Source organism: Balaenoptera acutorostrata, chromosome 14 (genome assembly GCF_949987535.1).
Source record: "Balaenoptera acutorostrata chromosome 14, mBalAcu1.1, whole genome shotgun sequence".
Lineage (NCBI taxonomy): Eukaryota > Metazoa > Chordata > Mammalia > Artiodactyla > Balaenopteridae > Balaenoptera > Balaenoptera acutorostrata.
The window spans coordinates 2357862-2366321 of record NC_080077.1 but is presented as its reverse complement, the minus strand read 5'-3'; the positions used below and the strand labels follow the sequence as shown (position 1 = coordinate 2366321).

The 8460-nt window shown below is 46.1% G+C and overlaps 1 pseudogene; it reads right to left on the bottom strand.

Annotated features, from left to right (window-relative positions):
* Positions 1-4966: 4966 nt before the first annotated feature.
* LOC103001952 (methionine adenosyltransferase 2 subunit beta-like) lies at positions 4967-6774 on the bottom strand (annotated as a pseudogene).
* Between the last annotated feature and the right edge of the window lie 1686 nt (positions 6775-8460).

Genomic DNA, 8460 nt, shown 5'->3' with positions numbered 1-8460 from the left:
AGGGACAGCGGGCCTGGCTGCCCGCCCACCCCCCAGGCTGGTCGGAGCATTGCTCCTGATGGGCGTGGGCAGGCCTTCTGTCTGCGGCTCAGTGTGGACACTGGCACAGGGCAGCAGCAGGGTTCCAGGTCATGGACTGACGGCCCTGCCGGACGTGCCGGAGGGCAGCGCTCACCTGGGGAAGAGCGCGCCCCACGGCGCAGGTGCAGACCCCACTGGACTCGGCCTTGGGCTGCCTGGGACCCCACCTGGTCTCTGCCCTTGCACGCTAACCCACCCCGCCCTCCTGACACGGTCTACACTGCCAGCCCCCATTGTACGAAGGGGCGTATTTGGTGGAAACAAGTGCAGAGGAAATGAGGGCAGCCACTCTCCTGGGTCATCCACACTGGACGGAGGAGGAAAGTGAACAGCCTGTGACAGAGGCTGAGATGAACCAGCAGAGTGGCTTATCTTGAGGGAAACGATTCAGAGAAGAAAATAATTCTAAAGTAAAAACCTAATTGCACTACTTGAGATTTGAGAACGTTTGTACCTAAAAAAGGCTGCTATGAAAAAGGTGCAATCAAAGTGATTTTTTAAAATCAATTATTTATTTTTGGCTGTGTTGGGTCTTTGTTGCTGCGCGCGGGCTTTCTCTAGTTGTGGTGAGCGGGGGCTACTCTTTGTTGCGGTGCGTGGGCTTCTCATTGTGGTGGCTTCTCTTGTTGCGGAGCACAGGCTCTAGGTGCGCGGGCTTCAGTAGTTGCAGCACGCAGGCTCAGTAGTCGTGGCTCGCAGGTTCTACAGCTCAGTAGTTGTGGCACACGGGCTTAGTTGCTCCACGGCATGTGGGATCTTCCCGGACCAGGGCTCGAACCCGTGTCCCCTGCATTGGCAGGCGGATTCTTAACCACTGCGCCACCAGGGAAGCGCCCAAAATGAATTTTGATTAAAAAATTGTTGGGCCAAGTCATTCGGTGGAAGGATTGAATGATGGGATAACGCAAAAAAAAAAAAAAAAAAAATTAGTAACCTCAAAGGTAAAGAACTCCCTGCATGTGTAGCAAAAAGACCAAGGTGGAAACAGAATGGTCAGGAGCTGTGGACAGAGGATTGACTAAGGACTGCAGCAGCTACGTGTCCATCGACAGGGTTAAAACTGAGGCAGGAAACATTGGCAGAAACATGCGTAGGTTCAGAGACTCCCGAGTGTCTGGATGAGCGAAAGCCAGGCCCACAGCTGGGTGGATCCTGATTAGTGTGAAAAAAAGACTCTTCCGAGATCATTTTAAAGGAATGAGAATGAAATTGCCTGACCGGATGCTACAAGTAATAGAGCAATAACTACAAAGTTAGGAGGGAAAATGAATTTTGAGCATAGAATTTCTACCCTGATGGAAAAAAAAAAAAAAAAGGAACCTTCCTGCCTTGTAGGAAATGGATCGCAAAGCAAGGTAAGATGGGCCTGGCCTCTCACGTGGCATCAGGCTTACGTCATGTCTCCGCGGGGCAGTCTGTGCTGCTATGGGCAGTGGGAGGGGACCTGTGGACTCCTCCCCACCTTCGGGAGCACGCTGTGCCTTTACCAGGGCTTTGCCTCTGCAGAATGGTGACTTTGGGTAAAGTTGGGCCTGCTTCCCCAGTACCAGGAAGAAGAGAGGGCAGGGGGTCCCCGGGCCTGCATCTCAGGGTGGATGGAGAGGAATAGGGACAGGGGAGCAGCAGGATAGAGGCGTCTGGGCCATGCCTTATATACAGGGGTCATTTCTGATATTTTCACCTGAGTTTGTTGTTTTGGCAATTTATGAAATCTTCCGATTTGATGATGAAATTATTTTAACATAAATGTTTAATTTTCAAACACTTCTAGTTGCTAAAAGCCAATTTGGGCATGTTTTATAAATCACTAGACTATTGGATATGGATCTTAACCTCTCTTTTAAATCATTTATAGTTTGTAAAACTGAATGGTAGCTCTTCTGAAATGGAAATTTTTGATGAATGAGTTCCCTTTTTACTTCAGGCATTTAGCATTTCTCTCCCCCTTCTCTCTCAGTCCATGTGGTGTGTGATTTTTTATCTGACCTTATGTTTAAATTTTGGCATACAGAATGCTGTGCTGCACCCACCGTCCTGAGTCTGGTGTTGGGCCTTGATGGCAGGCGCTCCTGCAGCCCCAGGTGTGTTGGCTCTTTGGCTGGGGTGCCACCTTCCCTGACCCCTCTTCCCCATCGCACACACCTGGGCTACTCTTACCCTTTCTTCTCTTTCAAGGCCCAGGTTAGAGGAAGCAAGTGTTTTGTCTCCTCGGTGTGCCCGGTACTTGTCATCTGTCCCTTTGACTCCCTGCACATCCCGTTGTGGGGGAAGTATACCAGGATTCCAGCAGAGGTTTACAGACGTTTAAGGTGCTGGGCACCAGGCGCTGTGCCAGGTGGGCACACGCTCTGTGCACAGTCGGTGACGGGGACTTGGGACACACCGCGTCTGGCCACCGTGTGCTGCTCGCGGGCCCTGTGAGAATGTCACACGCAGGGCCACCAGAAAGGGGATGTTCGAGATGATCTTTGGACTTTGGTTCCCTGGAGACGGATGGGCCGGTGGGTTCTGCCCAGGGTTGCCGGACTCACAGGGAGTGAGCCGAGGGCCCTTCTGAGAAGGAAGGAAGTGTGGGGCAGCAGAGATGCAGGAGGTGGAGTAGCAGAGGGATGGAGTGTACTTGTTGAAACCACTGCACAGATCAGGATCCTGGACACCTCACTTCCTGGCTGAGGGCTGTCGGGCAAGTCATTTGTTATCAACGTTCTCGGTTTGCTCATGGGTACAAGGGGGAGCGAGTACTGCCTGACCGCGCGGGGCGGCTGTTGTGTAACATAAGCAACGTATGCAGAGTGTTCCGTGGTGTTCTTGGCAAATAATACTCAGTAAATATTAATGGTTTTTTTACTAAGAAGGTAAGAGTCACGGGACGTAGTTTAACTTGGATGTGGAGGGCAAGGAGGAGAGAGGGCGCCTTGGGTAATGGCAGATGGATTTCTGTTCCTCTCCCGAGGCCTGATTCAGATGCCACTTCCCACCAAGCCTTCTTCCCGCCTCCGCCGAGCTACCCGCAGTGTAACGTGTTCATGGTCTGGGTTTTCCTTGTGTCCCTGTCTGTGGTGTCCCAACGGGGGTTTCTAGCTGTGACTGCACCACCACTTAAAGGAGACCTGGTGTGGTAACAGAATGAAAACCACCCAGACTGTTTGAGAAGTCACAGTATGCCGTAAAAAGTTACATCAACTATGATTTTAACACCCCAAAATGTGTTGTAATTCCTTTCACAAGAGAATTATGGGATTAAAAAGTAATTCTTAGTGCACTACAGACTGAGCTGTTAGGGAGTGAGGTTCAAGCTTGAACTTACAGGACGAGCATCTTTGTTCAGTCTTGCTGCTGGGGGTCTGTGCGATAAAGATGAGTGATGAAACAGCAGAAGTTATCCCGACATTGAAAGCTAGTTGTAACAGAATACTTTCTCAGATCGTACCAAAAGTAGTAATTCATGAGTTAAATTTTGAGTAGAAATAATCACTAGGCTTTTGTGTTATTCGATAACCCAGTTAATGAAGAGGAGTGCATCATATAAATACACTGTACAAACATTTAGATTTACTACTGATTTGACACAAAATATTGATGAAGACCATATAACACTATGATATGCTGTTTGACAAGAACATTAATGAAAAACTGGTGAATGGACATAATTAAAAGAGAGCATGTATGTTACTAAAATGTTACTAGTCCCTGAAAAAAAATGGAAATGCTATAAATTCCAAACTCATGCGAAAAAAGAACTCGAAAAAGGTTTCCAAAATTTGACAGTTCTAAAACTTACATGCATGACATTTCCAAAATGAATTGTAATTGAATTCATCCATCGATAAAACTCTTAAAATATGTCAGTAATTGAAAAACCATTTTGATCAATCATTCTAGAGTAAAATTATTTTTTTATCTACATAGAAAGATATTTTTAAAAGTCATTCTGATATGAAGAGGTGATATCGGAAAGTGTGCCGTTAAAGCAATGTAGGAAAAATGTATTACAAAAATACAGCAAGCAGTTAATGAAAATATTTATTTTCCTATATTTTGTGATGTTTGTGGTATTTGTCAGATTTATTTATTTTTTATATTTTTACCATGCCGGCAGTACATATTTATTATTATTCATGAATGGTCAAAAGACTTACAAGGCCCATTACTATTAGTGTAACCACACATATGAAATATCACTTGGTGACATGGAGTGAAAAGGACAGTTTCGTATATATTAAAAAAATACATACACGTACACACATTCTCTCTCAAAGGCTCACCATTCACCGCTACAAAAGCAGGAGGCATCAAGCTGCAGGAGTTCCAATATACATAACATGTTGAAACATCTCAAGCATAAAAACTACACTTAAATTGCAAAAATAAAGTTTCTTCAAACATTTTGATCTGAGCTCAAGCAAAGCAAATAATGAACACCAATGATTTTTATACTATTTAACACACTTTAAAACATAAAAGGACCAACAGATGCAAAAGTCCTGAAAATGTAGAGGTTATTTATAGGAATGAACAATGCGTTTCATCCAAAAAAAAGTCTATAGCAGATGTGTTTCATCCTGGCTCTCAAATATTTGAGAATCATAATTTACTATATTCAAACAGCAAGTTAAGCCAGAACAAAATGATAAACAGAAAACTCATTACTTCAAACAAGGCGTTATTGTGCTTGGTTTCCTTAGACGGTTTCACCAGTGCAAGAGCATCATTCACCTGAAAGACTGGTTTCATCAGTGCAAGAGCATCATTCACCTGAAAGTCACTTGTGACCACCTGAGTCACAATTAAAGGGCGCTCGTACAAAACTATTTCCTTTTTTCTTTAAAAAGTGCCACATACTTGACTTCTCATTTAAACAACAACAACAACAACACACATAATGCTAGTGGAAGGCCGTTTGTCTCCATCTCTTGTCAATGAGGAAAGGCCAGAGTGATTCTTGGATTCCAGTTCGAAATAGTGTTCACTGGCCAATGCCTAAGGTCTCCAATTTGGAGGAGTCAAGCTGAGCGTTTCTCGGACGTTGTGCTCCTAAGACAGGACTGTCAGTTACCGGTCTTAAGCGGCTGCTGGGGAGGTTGAAGGCGTCTGCAGTTGCACACGCCATTTCGTACTTAGTCGTCTGTTCATTGCCAGACCGGTGAAAGGTTCCCTTAACTGGTGGACCCAGCATCCTCTCCTGTGCTAACTGACGACACACAGTGGCTGCATCTTTGACGTGTGTGGGGGACGGCTGCTGCCGGTGGTCCCTGTTCGCAGACTTGTTGCTGAACTGCACTTTATCAAACATAACAGTCACGGCACTTTCCCCGAGCTTTTCAACTTCTCCATACAGAACAGGAATTCTCAAAACAGCAGCTCCTAAACTGTTCTCCAGGACGGCCCTTTCTTCTAGTTTTGTTTTGCCATATTGATTTAGGGGACTTGGTACGTCTTCCTCTCTATAAGGTGGGTTTGTTCCAGCAAAAACATAATCGGAGCTAATGTAGATTAGAAATTCTCCGATTGGGACTTCCCTGGTGGTGCAGTGGATAAGACTCCATGCTCCCAATGTAGGGGGCTCAGGTTTGTTCCCTGGTCAGGGAACTAGATCCCACATGCATGCCTCTACTAAGAGTGCGCATGCCACAGCTAAGGAGCCCATGAGCCACAACTAAGGAGCCCATGTGCCGCAACTAAGGAGCCCGCCTGCCACAACTAAGACCTGGTGCAACCAAATAAAAAATAAAAAATAAAATTAAAAAAAAAAAAAAAAAAAAAAAAAGAAATGCTCCGATTGCAGCTGCTTCCTTCTCCGAGTTCCCGGAAGCATCCACATTAAGTTGAGAAGCAGCATCCGGCTGATTTTCGACAACATCTGGCCTTCTCTCTGCTGCACAATGTACTAGGACATGGGGCTGAAAATCATAAATGATGTGATGAACTGCTTTAGAATGCAAGAGATTAAGCTGCTCAGATTTTGGTGTTGCTCTTCTAAAACCACAGCCAACGGCACGCCAGTTATTCTGCTGAAATTCTTAGAACACAGCCCTGCCGAGAAGCCCGGTGGCACCAGTAATCAGAACCCGCCAGTTGGGGCTGCTAACTTCCTCCTCCACCGAAGGGCAGTTCACGGGAACAAAGTGGATAGAGAGCTCCGTCTCCCGCCCACCGTGCCCGCCGTGTTGGCGTCGCCGCAGATTTGTTACTACTCCAGCGCCCTCGGCCCTCCTCCGCTAGGTCTGGGCCGGCCGATCTGTCAGACTTTTAAAATTTATAGTTTGTTGGGCTCTTGTGTCTATTCAGAGTATGTATGTTTATAGCTAACTTTGTATAGGTCATTTCGTATCCCTCCTCTAGCAGAAGGTAATCCCAGATGTTACAGGCTGCTAAACGAGGCCCTGCCCTAGTCAGTAGGCTAGGAGTCTAGCCAAAAGAAAACAGTGAAGACGGAAAAACAGTTTAAGTCTGTTATCAAGGAGCGTTGGTCATTGAAAATATGTAGGCGTCTGAAATTTGAGCAGATTCTGTAGATCAAATGAGAAATATTGAAAGTTTCTTCATGAAACTCGAATCCTGAGAACCTTTGGCGGGAGAGTCTGCAGCGACGTTGGCACCCGTCTTCTCCCCGTTCTCGCAAGCCTTCACGCGGCGGACGTGCTGCCTGCTGCTCTCCGTCCAGAGTGACACATGTGGTCGTCTCCTGGGCATCACGCCTGCTCCAGGGGTTTCAGCGTCACAGAGGCACTCGGCTGCCTGCTGCCGGCAGCTGCTTGCTTTGTGCCCTCTGGTTTAATGGCAAGCTTCCTGGTTGCAAACAACAGTCTCAGTCTATTGCTAACTTACACAGAAATGCAGTTTCTTGGAAAGATACAGGATGGAGAATCAGGCGTAAAACCAGGCAGGAGCCTAGGAAGATGGGTAAAGAAACAGCCTGGTGGTACCGCAGCAGGATTTTTATTTTTTAACTTTATTTTTTTCCATAACATCATGTGGAAAAACCCGAACGAACTTCTTGGACAACCCTATACATATTGGATGTTGAGTTGTTCGAGCACCATTGGAGAAAAAACTCCCTTCTCCACTGAATTGCCTTTACTCCTTCATCAGAAATCAGAGTGTATTAAATTTGACGTTTATAAAGACCCCTCCCTGAAAGTTTCTCAGCCAGCAAGACTGGTTAGTACATACCAGAGAAATTTAAGGAATGATAGATGTATTCTCATTTGTTTTTTACCTTGCCTCTTAAAACAAATGATTTGCATTGGGAACTGTTACTGATGGCAGTTACTAATAACCTCCATTCATAGTAATAGACAGAAACAGCTTATGACAACCTTTCCAGCTGGTGGAGTGCTCTCCGGGAGGGTGGGGGCGCGTAAGGCAGGTACTTTTTTCCAGTCACTGCCGTCCCTTTCGGTCAGTGACAAATGCACCTCTGTGTGATGCTCCCAACGGCGCAGTGGGAATTACTGATTCCTCCTTTACAGGTAAGATTGTGTAAGTTGTAGAGGCGGGACCTCAGCGTTTTCTGGCAAGATGAGCAGAACACAGGGCTTCTGTCCACCAGCAGAACCAGCATGTAGTTCAGAGAGCAGGTAGTGGAGACTCTGAGGAGTGGGACTGTTCACTGCAGACACGTCGGGTAGTAACTTGCATCGACGTTTCGGTTGAAATCTGTATAGTGGCCTAGACTTGATTCTGATGCTGGCGAGGGCTGGAGTGGACATGCCTTGGTAATTTTTCCACGCCCATGTTTATTTGTGTTGTCCTGAAAGTCGAGGTGGGGTTTCCTGGGTGGGGACTGATTATCCCTAAGAGCAACAACCAGATTTGCTTCCTTTACTCTAGTTTTTCCCCTTCTGTGGTGAGGTGGTGAGGGCCAGATTGCTGTCACCTTACCCCTTTCGGGGATCTGTACTGTAGGTGAGAAACCCTTAAATAAGAATCTGCAGGCTTATATGCACATTGTTCCTCTCTCCTCCTGAGAGAGGGAAAGCAACTTGATTCTCCCAGTATAAATAAATCCTCCTCAGGAAGAAAGGGGGAAGACTCCTGGGTTCTTACTCTTTGGAATGTAATTAAATGTAATTAAATATTCCAGATTGCTGGAATATCTCCATGGCTCCAGGGTCTCAAACCCTTTTGAAATGTTAAGCACAGACCATGAAAAAGGTGAATCTCTATTCAATAAAGACCTGCCCTTTGTCCAAGGTCCCACAAAATTTGTTCAGTAAGCCCTAACCATGCAGAAATATAGAAATATTTTCTCTGCAGCCTGCAGTCCCACACCCAGTTGCTGGGTGTAACTCACCAAAGAAATAGCTGAGACAAACTTCGGGGCCAGAAAGTGGTCAGGGTGTGCATTGCAGGCCGGAACATGCCGTAATGCAGTTC